Below are 14570 nucleotides of genomic sequence, written 5' to 3'. Positions count from 1 at the left end.
AGCAGTTCCGGTGGTTTCACAGCCCCAGGAGGCGCAAAAGTGTTGGTTATGAGCGCCACACTTATAGTCGCTGGAACGGGGCCGGTGGTGACCAGGGCAGACGTAGAAGGTGGTGAAGGGGTGGCGTAGTACATCACGGCGAATAACAGAGTTGCAGCCACCGCTAGCAGGGGAGTAATAGTCATCGGGGTCAACAGCACGAGGTTGAGGCAGGCGGAAATTGGAGGTGCCCCAGTATAGGCTTGCACCCATGGCTAGGGCACAAAGGTCGACTTGCAAGACCGGCCAAGGGATGGAGGTAGAGAGGATGGAGGTTGTTGGTGGCATCGGTGGGCATCCAAGGCAGCTAGGCAGAGTGTCTAATTCAGCATTGTCAAAGGTGGAGTCAGTTAGAAACAGGTTTGCAGGAATGGCGTCTAGCAGGAGGTTTATAAGAAAACAGCTTGGCAGAAGGCAAAATGGTTACTTCATATAAAAATTAAGAATTTGCAGAAAACATTAGCAATTTACATTACACTAGTTATTTTTGAATACCACGGGAATGCTATTTGACCTCTGTTAGACTTTGGCATAAAAGAAAATTTATAATTAACAATTGCTAATTAAAAAAAAATTTTTAAACTGAATATAAAGGATTTTTCTTAAACTTCTAGTTATTATGTTAAAGCTGGATGCTATTTTTTTAGCCATAAATACATATTCTATAGGCTTGAACTTACACATAGCAGGAAAGCCAGGTGACTGCAAAGTCCAGAAATTCTCCAGGGAAAAGTTATCCCCGATGGCCATTGAGAAATCTGGGGTTTGCCATTCTCCACACCCTCCGCCATGTTCTTAGAAGGACAAAGCTAGCTTAATACATAATTTTTAACACATGATTTTTAGTTGTAAGATGCCAGTCTGTGAACTGACCAGACTGAACCAGGTTGAAAAAATTAATTGAAATTTAAAAAATGGATAAGGCTTTAAAAATTGTATTATTATAAAATGTAGAGATAACAAATAAACAGACAAAACAAAACAACACTAAACACAACATTTTACACTTGTGGCCACTTTCATTCATCACAACAGACACATAAACAGACAAAAGGATTGATTTAAGACTTATTTATAAAAAATTGACAAGCGCTTTTAAATATTTAGCTAACATGTTTGTGAGAAGAAGAGAAAAAAAAATTTTGTAGAAAAACTTTTTTAGTTTTGAGAAGTACTTAATGTAGATGGAGTGGAACTTTGCTGAAAATAAATTTTAAGGTTTAGATTTAACACAAAACATTTTTAAAACAATTTTAATTTGAAGTTTAAAACATTAAGTAAAATGGTTAATGAGCACTGTAGAAGGAGTCTCTACTTGGAAGTATGAAATGATTTGCTGTAAATGAATAGGTTTTCTTTAAATTGGTTTTGCAGTAGAACAGTAAGACAGCTGCAATAAAGTGTTAAAATTTTTATGATTAAACACAATAGCATGAACTATGATTATTAAAGGTATAAAAACTGATTTTTTAAAAAACAAACAACTGTTTTTACTATGAAGACTTTAAGTGAATAATTTGTAAAAAATATTATATACTAAATTAACTAAATGCTTAGATTATTATAAAATATAGTTAAAGACATCTGATGCATTTACACACCTAGAACTTAAGACTAAAATTATATTTAATACTAGTTAATTTGCTTATAAAGTTTAGTTACTTTTATATATTACTTATAAAATTATATATAATATATTTTTCATCAATATTATTTTTTTACTGCGACACAAATATACAGATTTGTATAATGTGCTGATATTTTGAATGCACTTAAAATAATAGTTTTTTTTTTTTTTTTTTTTTTTTTTTTTTAATGCAGAAATAAAGAACAACCATTGCTGTAGCACAAAGTTAAAACTAAGGGTACTATAAAGCATACTTAGGTGTTTACTGTGCATTAAATTAACTATATTGTTTAAAAAGGCTAACCACATTATTTTTCACATAATTTTGTAAATACTTTAAAAATTAAAATAAAACTTTTAATAGAAATATAAGACTTAATTTTAACACTTTTGTGTTCGTTTGGATTTTAAAACACAAAGAAGTTTTTCTTTTACCAATATTTTGTTATCTGTAAAGTGACAGAATTATGACCTTGCTTTAAAATTTTCTGAGAGGCATGAAAAAAAAATTTATTGCCTTTATCTTTCTGTTGCTTTTTAATGTTTTAATAATTACTTTACACTACTTAATGCACTAAACCTAATAACACATATTTGACGAAGTGTAGGGCTGACAAGGTGAAGCAGAGTTTTTCACTGATAACTTGGGGAGGGGCTAGCACAGTTAACAGCAGGAAGGTTAGAGGCAAATTATTTACAGTCAGCAGGGTGTAATGATATAGAGAAAAAAAAAGCAATCTTTTAAGATTAATTACTAATTTATTGGAATTAGAGGGAGTGGCAACCGAAGAGGGGAGTCTGGGTTGCAAAAGCACCATGAGAATCATGGTTTTATTAATTGATTTGAGAATATGCAAGAGATGCTACTTTTCAGATTTTTTTTTTTTTGAATAACAAAGATTGGGTATTTCAAGGTGAATTGGAAGGCTTAAAGTGGGAGTGTCAGGGCTTGAGCTGGCTGTTCTCCAAGGCTGGCAGGAAAGAGGCTGAAGGAGGCTGAGGATTGGTTTGAGCAAAGTAAAGGGTACATTAGGCTCAGAAGTTTTAACAGCAAAGTGTAGATATTGCAAGGTTTTATGGCTTAGCAGATGATACTTTGTAATTATCCTGCTTACTGTGCCCTTAGAATTTTTTGTAGGCACTGCAGCAGTTTCTGTTTTATGGCACTTAGCCTCACTTTTATTAGTTTGTTCCTTTGAATTCTCAAGAGGGGGGGCTTGGCCGTGGAATTCAGTGGGCAGAGGACAGACAACTATAGATTTAGGAGGGGGGGGAAACGCCTGAAGGGCAGAAATCTGTGAATTAAGAGAAGCAGCCTGTTTTTGAAGGCTTAAGATTTGTTTAAGATTTTTAATTTGGCCAAGTAGTTTCATTTCTATAGCTTTAAGAGGGGGAGCGGTGAGAGGAGGGAATCTGCCATGGTTAGGGACTGAGCGTTCTCCGCGGTGGAGGCTGCTGAGCAGGCGGGGGAAGACTTTCTCCATTAGGGAGAAAGACAGGAAAGGTAGCGCTGGTTTTTGAGCCAAGAGCATTATCAAGTTTGTTAGAGAGGTGAGAGACCATGGATGTAATTGTGGTGAGTTGGGAACTCAAGTCAGAAAAATGGGGGGGGGGGGGGAGAAAGCAGCAACAGTTTGTTGCCGGTGTGGGGGAGCTGCTGGAATGCCGGCTCTGGGGAGCGACTTCCAGGCGCAGAGGGCAGCAAGAGCCATGTTGGCAAGCTGGGACCTGGAAAGTGTGTGCTGTACCTTTAAGGTATGAAAAGAGGCGAGGCCAGCTATACGAGCTTAGAGATCAGAATTCCTGCCTGTCTGCAAGGGCTTTGCAGCGGAAAAAAAAGTTAACTTCCCAAGAGACAAAGAGTTCAGCTTTTAGATTCTAAGCAGGAGAGCGTGTAAGGGGCTTGGGGGCCATAGGAGGTTACGGCTTGAAATGGCTCTTTGAGGCTTTTCCAATTAAAGGCTTTGTATTGTTGCAATTGCTGGCTAAGGAGGGGAGGGTGGTGAAACAGGGACGGAGCTGAAGCTAGGGAAGTGAAGGGCTGTTTAGGATTTTGCACAGAGGGTGCAGCGGCCTCTTCTGTAGGGGTCTGGGTGCATAGAGCAGAAGTATGGACAGAAGTAAGGGAGGGATATAAATGAGAAGCATTAGAGAGATCTTTAAGAGCATTAGTTACTTTGGAGACAAAGGTAGAAGAATCAGTGGTGGAGGGAGGACAAGGGGAAGTATTCTCAGAGGGAGAAGGGAGATGAGAGACAGAATTAGAACGAGAGGGAGTCCTGGAACACTCACGGGAGACTTGTTGTACATGAGATTCAACGGCATGGATGATGTCTTTGGCGGTTCCGGCATTTTTAGTTACAATGATATCTCTTAACAGGCTCCAATATTGGAACATAATTTTTTCCTTCTGTGAATCATCATTATTTACAAAATAATCACTCATTTCATGTCCTACTTTGTCCCAAGTGGACGCAACAATTTCTGGACAGGTAATAATAAACCAATGACATACATTATGAATAAACATAAGAAAATTACAAATATTCTTTTTTGGTAACCTCTACATGTCTGGCTTTCAACTCAGACTGAATATCAATAATGAATTTAAGTTCAGTACTCAATGAAAACACCCATGGAAGTGAAGCCAACGGGCGAAGCCCCAAGAGCCAATCAGGGGCGGTGATCAGAACGACTGAAAAAACTGCAGTTTAAATATTTGATTAAGGCTAACTCGTTTCAACGCCTACCCGGATGGGGTATATCCTGCGATTTACGAAGCAGCTCCGGACTCGCCGACCCGTAGTCGTTCGGAGTGTGGCGGTGGTCTTCGAGCCCAGCGTTGGGCGCCAAAATGCGGGGTCCTGAAGCCCCCCAGGGGGGCCCGGCCAGCAGGAATTAGCTGGGGAAGCTTCTCAGACGACTGCACTCCTATTTTGCTGAGTGAAGGCACAACCACACCTGTAAGAAATCTGAGAGAGGTTAATAATAAAGACCCAAGGCAGCGTCTCACTGTTCAAGGGTACCTTTATTGGCTACAGTTCCTTCTTATATAGTGAAGGAGAAGGGGGCAGTACAAAGGTGATGTCAGTCATACTTTTGGCGCGAAGGCCCATACAAGGCAAGGATATATTTCAGGTTTCAAGGAACAAAGAAACTTAGGCATTCTCTAAATAAGGAAGTGGGCAGTGGGTCTAGGTGACCTTCAAGTTATGCTGAACGTGCTGTTTCTATGGAAACCTCTAGTGTCCTTCAAGCTGCATTTTTAATTGCTTGATTATCAGGTGGTGCAAGATGTGCCTGCCTCAGTGATCTTGAACAGACAATGTAGCATACACTTATTGATAATAGCCTAGTTCACTCCAAAATGTGGTCTTAAGGAGTGAGGCCTAGTTTCTGATAACGGTACCGGACAGTGTTGCTCTCCTCCGGGCTAGAGTTAATTATATCTACAGTTGCACATTCCTTTCTCTATAGCTCAAAAACTTACAGCAAGACTGCAAAATAGCTTTTAGGTGAAAAGCTGGAATATGGCAGAAAGAACAGCAAAATGGCCTCAAACAAGTCAGTCCCCAACAGGACTCCAGTCAGGTCTCTTGGGTTCATAGTTAATAAGATCTTTCAAAGAAAATCTTCCAGAGTTTATTTGCAAATATAATAGGTTATTTAGTGAAATGAGATTTGTCGAGACAATGATGAAACAAACTGATAGAAGTAGTGAGCAAATGAAGTAATACAATTTTAAAGGAAGTCCTCTTTTTTATTTTCAGAAACCAAAGAAATACCAGGATTTGCCAGAGATGAGAAGGGAGGGGAGTGTTAGTAGAGTTGAGAGAGCGCCAGTCTGCAGAAACCTTGATATCATATTTCGGAACTTCAAACTAGGAAGACAACATTTTTTTTTATAAATCACTAGATTTTTGCTCACTTGTTATCAGAGAACAAAATAAAGCTAGTTAAAATAATAAATAAAAATAGCTGACTCATTTCAAACTCTTGGGAATTAGACTCCTTAGAATCAGAGTTCTGAATTTATTGTCCATTGTAATTCTTTGATATTAAAGTAATGTTAGTTCACTCACTCACGAAGAGTGGTGAGTGCAGTTAAAGGAATAATTACACTGAGAACTATCATAACCATGTGAATGAATGACGGAAGTGGAAAAGCCTGTTTAGAGTACAGGTGCGGGTGGAGTGGGGTTGAGCTGGATTTGGGACATTGGTGTTGGGAATGTTGCACTGATGAAGGGAGTGTTCTTTACATGACTGAAACCTAACCACAATCATGTTTGTAACAAAGGTGTTTAAATAAAGATATTTTTAAAAAATAAAGTAATGTTAGGGCCAGATTTGAGAAAAGTCCTTATGTATTCTCACAGACTGCCTTTAAATTATTTTTCTGGAGTCAAAAGAAATACATTTTTTACTGCCATTAGAAGTAGTAAAAAAAAAAGATAAATTAAAGGAGAGTCTTTATCTTTAAGTGAATTTCAGGTTTGACATGTGGGGTTGGATGTGTCTAACCATGTAAGTGTTTTGACAGATACATTTAAAGCGTTTAAAAGGATTTGATTGTTTAGTTCCATATTCTTACATCGCAGACCAAGCTAAAATATAAAGAAAAGGTAAAATTGCTATTACCCTTTAGTAAATAGGGAATACAGTATCTTCCATACATTTAAATTGATTTCTTAGATCGTTTTATACATTTCTAAGACTAGCAATAAACAATGAGTAGAAATAACATTTCTGTCTTACAAAGTTCCCAGCAAGTAAAGTACTTTATGTGATTGTAGAAAAAATTAAGTAATTATATTTTCAATGGATTCTGACAATGTCCCAAGTAGTGGCTCAATATTCTTTCCAGTCTCTTGACAGATAAAGAACCAAGGTGTTAAATTATTTCTCCCTAAGGAACATAGTGCTTCAAGAAAGGACAGGACTCTGCCTTCCAGGCATTGGTATTAGAATACTAGACCTAGTGTCAATTTTCTCACCCATATGATTCACCACCTGAATCAAATCTTCCTAGTAGTTCACTATCATCCCTCTTCCTTAAGAAGAGACAGAGATGAACTGGTTCCAGAATAGCTTGGATGGTGAGCCATTGTCACTTCCTATTGTGTTTTATCAATGCAAAAACAAAAAACAAAAAACAAAACAAAAAAAAAAACAGTGACACTAGCCTTCTCTTCTCACTCTATATCAAGTAGCCACACATTTTTTGTTTTTGATTTTTTTGTTTATTTGTTTGTTTTTGGGTCACACCTGGCAGCACTCAGAGGTTACTTCTGGCTCTATGCTCAGAAAATTGCTCCTGGCAGGCTCTGGGAACCATATGGGATGCTGAGATTGATTTGAACCACCGTCCTTCTACATGAAAGGCAAAAGCCCTACCTCCATGCTATCATCTGGCCCCTTTTCATTTTTTATTTTGAAGTACCCACACTTTGACACTCAGATAACTGCAATTGTCTTGTCCATTAGAATATCATTCACTTCCACAACCTCTTAGAATGGGACCAGACTCATGGCTACACATCTCATTGTGGATTAGTTTTAGAAAGATGAGATATGGAATCACTCTAGAGCACTGGGACTTCTCTTGAAGATTGTATGAACAGTTCTCAAAGAGAGCATCATACATTGAAAACTGGGCACAGAAGAGGGACTCCCCTTCTTAACGGCACTCTTACAAAATAGAGAAAAGCAATAGTTGTGGAATAAGGACTTCGGATAACAGGCTTTTATTTTTTTAATTCAGAAAATTCCCATTTTGTACCAAAACGGCCTGTGAACATTATAGATATCTCCCAAGTACCCGTTTGGCTAGTATTGCTGATTCCAATGGTGCTCTTTGACCTGGCACTTGTAGTATTCTAGGCTGATTTTAGCAATAAAAGTAATCATTTCATCTCTGTGCCTGAAACATATTCTCACTTTCAATGGGGCTCTTCTGTGCTGACACTTCCTCCCATTCATTCATGTACCCCTTACATAGCCCTCAATAGAAACTGACAGGTGCTAAAGAAGAAGGCTCACTGCTTTCCAAACTGAAATGTGTATGTATCAAACTTATGCTCAAAGTGCCTTCCCAGAATTCAGTCTGCATAACTAAAACTTAATAAAACAAAGATAACACCAAAATAATGAATAATTTTATGTAGCGGTATAATTTTAATTATAACATTCTGGAAGTGTTCCTAAGTGCTTCAACCATAAAGCACAACTAAATTGTAGTATATTCAGCCATGAAATGTGCAATAATTAAAGTTAACAAACTACAGCTAGATGTAACATGGGTTACAACTTGGATAAACAAAAGAATACTTGCCATTTGATAGTTGATGTACCATTTTCAATCCCTACCGCCAATGTTTGAGTGAGCTAGCCTCTTTACATTCTTTTGATTTCTTTGATATCATGTTAAATTTTAGGTGCTCTAAATTTTTTCATAGTCTTAAATTGCAGTTTTAAATGGTCAACTATACTGAACATCTTTTTCATGTACATCTTTGTCATTCATATACCTACCTATCCATGTCTCTAGTCACTTTATAATAAAATTATTTTTCACACATTGACATTTGAGAGTGCTTTATGTCATCCAACAATGAATCATCTGTTATTGATGGAATTTGAAAATATCATCTTGTCTTTTTACCATATTGGTCGTTCATTCGCAGACAAAATTTCAAATTTTGAATTAGTTACTGATTTTTTATGTTATATATGTTTTATAATGTCATGCCTTAAAATTCTCCACTGAGCCCCAGATCCTGAAAATATTGTTCCTGTGTAATTTCCTAATAGTTTTATAGTTTTTGTTCTACATTAAATATACCCTGAATTAAATATTTATAAATTTTGAGTTTAATCTACAGTTATACTTTTGTCTATAAATGTCCAATTTTACTAAATTTTAATTATAAAGATTTGTATAGTATAGTTACTTTTTTCTGATTACAGAAAATATTGAATTCCTTCTCAGAGTTTTATAATATTTGTATATTCTTTTGGGGTTAGGGAGGAAGGGATAGTGTTTAGCTTTTGTTTCATTGTTTCGTTTTGGTATTTTTGGTGTGTGTGCGTGGGGTAGGTGTTTTGAGCATTGTTCAAGGTTTATTCCTGGCTCTGAGCTGAAGTACCCTTCCTGGTGGTGGGTCCTGTAGTGCTGGGGAATGTACCTGAATTGACAGCATGCAAGGCATTTATCTTACCTAACCTTTGGCTATGTCTCTGTCCCACAAGGGTTAGGGTTTACTCCATACTCTGGCTCAGAGAGTAATCCCAGATAGTCCTTAGTGGACTGGCAGAGCTTTGAACCAGAGTAGTCCTCTGTACTTCCAGTCCCATAATTCCTCTTTTATGAAGTACCTGTTTAGTTCTCCTTTTATTTTTGTTTATTTATTCAGCTTTTTTTAATTAAATATAAATATCATGTGTCCACTTCCATCCTTTGCATTATGCTTTAACTATCTTAATTGTGTCCTTAAATGAACCTCCCTAACTGCTCAGGATGTACTGACCCATAGAAATCCTGCTTGTGGGACAGGAGAGATAGCACAGGGGGTAGGGCATTATTTTTTGTTTTTGTTTTTTTGGGCCACACCCGTTTGATGCTCAGGGGTTACTCCTGGCTAAGCGCTCAGAAATTGCCCCTGGCTTGGGGGACCATATGGGACGCCGGGGGATCGAACTGCGGTCCTTCCTTGGCTAGTGCTTGCCAGGCAGACACCTTATGTCTAGCGCCACCTCTCTGGTCTCTCTGGATAGGGCATTTTCTTTGCATGCAGCCCACCTGGGTTTGGTCTCCAGTATCCCATATGGTCCCTCAAATCTTCCAGGAGTGATTTTAATTAAACACAGAGCCAAGCTACAGTCCCAAAGCAAAAACCAAAAACCAAAAAAAAAAAAAAAAAAAAAGAAAAAAGAAATCCTGTTTGTTCCTACATCCTTTTACTTTTTCCGTATCCTGGTTCTAGGTAGTTCTAAGTAGTTTTCCTGTCTTAGCTTTCTGTGTAATAAGAAAAATAAAAATATCCTCTAATTTTGCCTGATGAATCTGCCAGCACTAATGGAATCAGGACATTGTACTCTGAGAAACAAGACAGATCATGAAATACTCCCCCAGATATCAGTTACTAATAAAATGATAAAGATATCCCTATACTGTGGTAAGCCAGCATGTTATCACTTACCACTTATAACATGGAGCCCAAAAGAGGACGTGACTAATGTGAATGGAAGATTAAGAGAAGATGTCAGGCATGAAAATACCATTATATTGGGTTATGAAGAAAATATGATCATAATAATTTGGAGAGAACAGTAGAAAGCAAAGTTTCTCAAACTTCTTTAATTTATAATGCCCTCAGTGTCTGCAAAATTTTTCACAGTGTTTCTAGATCAAAGAAATGTCCAAAGAAATTCATATATATGTAATCTATGTACCGTATTTTCCAATGTATAAGACAACCCCCTAATTTTGCAGTTAAAACATAGGTTTAGGTTTATATTTGCTGTATTAAGCAGAACATTCCTGTGCTCTATCTTGAGTGCATTAGTCTCTCTCACATTCTCTCTCTTTCTCTTTCTCGTACACACACATACACACACTCTCTTTCTCTCTCTCCTTCATTACTCTCTCTGTTCAGATCTTCCAAATAAAACCTGTTTTTACTTTACTGAAGTTCTCTTCCTGTATTTCTTTTCTAAGAGAAATGTGATGGACCTGGAAGCCTAGGTAAGATCTAAGACTGACTTTCCTTTCTTGCCAAGAGCAAAGTCCACAGTCCTGGATCTCCAGAGTGGCATAAGTGGAGAGAAATTAAGTGGTAGATTATCTTCTCTCTCCTCCTCACTTCACAAAAGCCATTCCAGGCACTGACACCATCAGTATGTTTGCCTGGAAATTTTAATGCATTTCAATAAGTTTGTGGCATTCTTTTTGTTTTGTTGTTTGTTTGTTTGTTTTTGTATGTGTGTATGTGCCACCTAGTGGCACTCAGGGGTTACTCATGGCTCTGCATTCAGAAATTGCTCCTGGTTTGGGGGACCATATGGGATATGGGGGATGGAAATAGCGTCCATCCTGGTCAGTGGCCTGAAAGGCAAACACCCTACCAATGTGCTACCACTCCCTCCATCCCCAATTTGTAGCATTCTTAATACATCTACAAACCACTAGAGAAACATGGACATTATAAAATAAAGAATAAAATAATACAGTTAAATATTTTGTTTAAGAAAAGGGCCAATTATTTTTTTAATATGGAAAATGTTGCTGTTTTCAGAAAATACTTAAATAACCTGATTTGAGCTGGTAGATAAAGACATTGAATATCCCTTTAAAATTATTTGTCTCACATTCATCCAAAAGTATGTAGCACACCCCTATTCATTGCAGCACTTAGTTCAATTGCTAAAACTTGCAATCAATGTAGATGTCCAACAACAGATGAGTGAATCGTGAAAATGTAATACATACACACAATAGAATACTACACAGCGGTAAGAAATGATACAATCATGCAATTTGTAGTAACATGGATGGAACTAGAAAATATTATGTTAAATGAAGTAAGCCTGAAGAAAAAGGATAAATACAGAATGGTTTTACTTATATGTGGTATTTAGAATAACTCCACAAAGAAGCACAATGGTTTAAATGGTAGATACTCTGAACACTGTAGCTGCCAGGATATAGTGAGGAGAAGAGAACAAATCAAGTGGAAGAGGAGAAGCACAGAGCCTTTATTCTCTTTTATACTACAAAGAAACCTGCAACAATGGAAACAGTTGTTTAGATTGAACAGATTGAACAGATGTTCAATCAATCTCTCACTACAAAGGCCTATAATAATAATGCCTCATGTTTTTATCCACAGAATCAGGTGCAGAACATGATTGGAAGTCAGAGACTCTTCACTGCAATGCTCACTATCAGTATGTTTTAGTGCTTAATTTTTTTCTTTTGGTTTTTCGGGCCACACCCGTTTGATGTTCAGGGATTACTCCTGGCTAAGTGCTCAGAAATTGCCCCTGGCTTGGGGGGACCATATGGGACACCAGGTATCAAACCGCGGTCCTTCCTTGGCTAGCGCTTGCAAGGCAGACACCTTACCTCTAGCGCCACCTCACCGGCCCCTCGTGTCTTAATTTTATCATGTATAAAATAACTTCAATTTTTCTTTGTCCACAGTGGTTTTGGAGATATAGGATGGATGCCTTAATTTTGCACTTTAGTGCTCCATCATATTAGATTCCAAAAACAGTGCTCATTATGGCAATGTCTTGACAAAATACTCTAATATATCCACTTCCTTTTGATTATATCTGCTATTATGAGCTAATGTTTATGTCCGTAGAGACCACATAAATAGACTGAACACCATAAACTGAATACCATAAACTTTTGTTACAGGCCCCATTCATTATGTTTTTGCAAATTACTCTTATCTTTTTTCTTTTTCAATTCAACCTACGTTACTATTACATTATAATGCCCACACTGTCAGTTTCCTTTCAAAAAAAGAACCTTGAGTCACAAGACACAGTAGATGATGCAACATGGGGTAGACTCCTCTTATAGTGCTCATTGCTATATTGCTTAGTACTCTAGAATGGAAAATTTTGTTTATCCTAAGACGCTCCATGCACAATCTAACCCTGCAAGCTTTATTTAGCAAACTTTTCCCCCACTATTGATGAAGTGCCTAGAAATTGGAAAATCTTTCCAACCCCTGATGTCCCAGCCCTATTTTTTAATAATTTGACCCATAGGAATCAGGTCTCCAACTACAACCTACAAATAGATCTCCAATGTTTGTTTATGAGTTGGTTTGTGAACATGGTGGTCTCCTTTGTTTGTTTAATTTTATTGTACATAATTCCTGCCTATATTGTATATAATCCATGTTATATATTATCCCTCCTTCCCTCACCCCCTTTTTACCACTTTACAAAACTACTTCAATCCACTTACCCCCTCAACCTTGATTCATTATCTCTCCCTTTAACCTTCTTTACCCCCTGTTCTTACCTCCTCAGGAACCAGGAACCTTTCCCCTGCTCCATAAAGCTACCACCTGGCTCCCAAAGTGAAAGGACACCCTCTCAGCCCCCCATCTTGCCCTGGCAAGAAGGTGCAGCCACTGTTCCTGCTGATAATTCTATGCAGCTCCTTTTCTCCCATCTCTCTTCAATGTGGACTGTTGTTTGCTCAGAAGAACCTCCATCTTGAGGACACTACCTGATCCCTGACTGCTACAAACCATCTTTCAGTCTTCACAAGATCATGGTGCAGGAAGAAAATATGCCCTGGATCTTATCCTCTCCCCCCTTCAGACTATCTCAAAAGACTTAAAAGGGATATATATATTTTCTTTGTATGTTTCTGTAGACACATTTTCTAAGTAGTTATAACTCTTAGTGTTTATTTCCATATGTAGAAGTAGCCTCACTCATCCCTTTTTTACTTATTTTTTGTTTTGTTTTGCTTGTTTTGGTTATGTTTAGTAGAAAATTCTAGTAGAAAAATCTTGTTTGGTATAAGAGCTCAGGTCAAAACTAGGACAGAGAGATTGTATAGCTTGTTATTTTTACCCCCAAAATGCACCAATAATATGATATGGCCAATAATATGATATGGCATCATTGCTTTTTGCACAAGCACACTAAAATAGAGAAATATTATATATAGAAAGAAATTCTTATCTAATAAGGATAAAAATCCATAAATTTTATAATGCAGGGGTGCCTTCCACCCAGAACATTTCTCAGAGAGACTGGATTTTTACCGCAATTGATAGAACATTGACTGTTCAATCCCCGAACCTCAGCTCCCAGCCTTAGAACTGCCACAATTCCCTGCAGCAGCACCAGAAATCAAACTCCCCCAGGGGAAGGCCCAACTTGCTTCAGGATAGATTCATATGATGCCCTAATAAAGAGGAAAGAGCAACAATATGCTCTAAAGGCAGGTTGACCTCCCTTACCACTTAAAAGTGAGATGAAATCCAAGACACTCCATCCTAGGATTGTGCAAAACCATAATTACAGAGGACTGACTTTGACAACCATGACCGAGCAGAACTTTTCCTGAGACCTTAATGACCTTGGGGTTTGACAACTAACATGCCCAGAGCCTGTAGTCAGTCTCATGACAGTAAGTTTCAAGGGTGGAAACAATCTGTATTTCTTTGGCCAAGCAATTTTCCTTCTAATTTCCCCACTGTTTAATGCAAAACAAACAAACAAAACCCTTTGCTACATTTGCCCCCCCCCTTTATCTTTTTTTCTTCTTTTAATTTTATTTATAGCTTCTAGCTAAGGGCTTCCACATATGTTACAGAACCATAGAACATGAATCATCTTGTTCTACCTCACGTCTGCCTATATCTATCTACAAATTGGCGGAGGGAGGGGGATATGGACAGGACCCAGGGGCCAAGCAGTCTCAGAAGCATTAAATTGAAATTAAAAATGGTCAGAACTAAATACCCAAACCAAAGTCAACACAATAAATGAAGAGACTCAAACTATAACAAGCTATACACAAAATGGACCTGTCATACTAGCCATTCAGGGAGCTAATGGTGAAGATATTGGATGCATGTAGGAAACTATGGTGGAGGGAGGTGAACACTGATGGTGGCCTTAATTCACTATCACTATGTGACTGAAATACAACTGTGGAAGACTTTAAATTAACATTGATCACAATTAAAATTAAAAAAAATGTCTCAGGCCAGAATGTATGGAGGAAAGAGCATTTGCTTATACATGTCGAATTCCTGTAGGATCCCCCACTACTGTACACTGAGTACAGTTTTACCATTATCATCAGGAAATATTCCTGAACACAGCAAGTTATGGTTCCAAAACAAACAATATAAGTAAA

General features: G+C 37.7%; 1 pseudogene; it reads right to left on the bottom strand.

Annotated features, from left to right (window-relative positions):
• Positions 1-1786: 1786 nt before the first annotated feature.
• On the bottom strand, positions 1787-1939 carry LOC126025425 (uncharacterized; annotated as a pseudogene).
• Positions 1940-14570: the final 12631 nt, after the last annotated feature.

This window comes from Suncus etruscus, chromosome 12 (genome assembly GCF_024139225.1).
Source record: "Suncus etruscus isolate mSunEtr1 chromosome 12, mSunEtr1.pri.cur, whole genome shotgun sequence".
Lineage (NCBI taxonomy): Eukaryota > Metazoa > Chordata > Mammalia > Eulipotyphla > Soricidae > Suncus > Suncus etruscus.
This window is presented reverse-complemented; position numbering and strand designations above follow the sequence as displayed.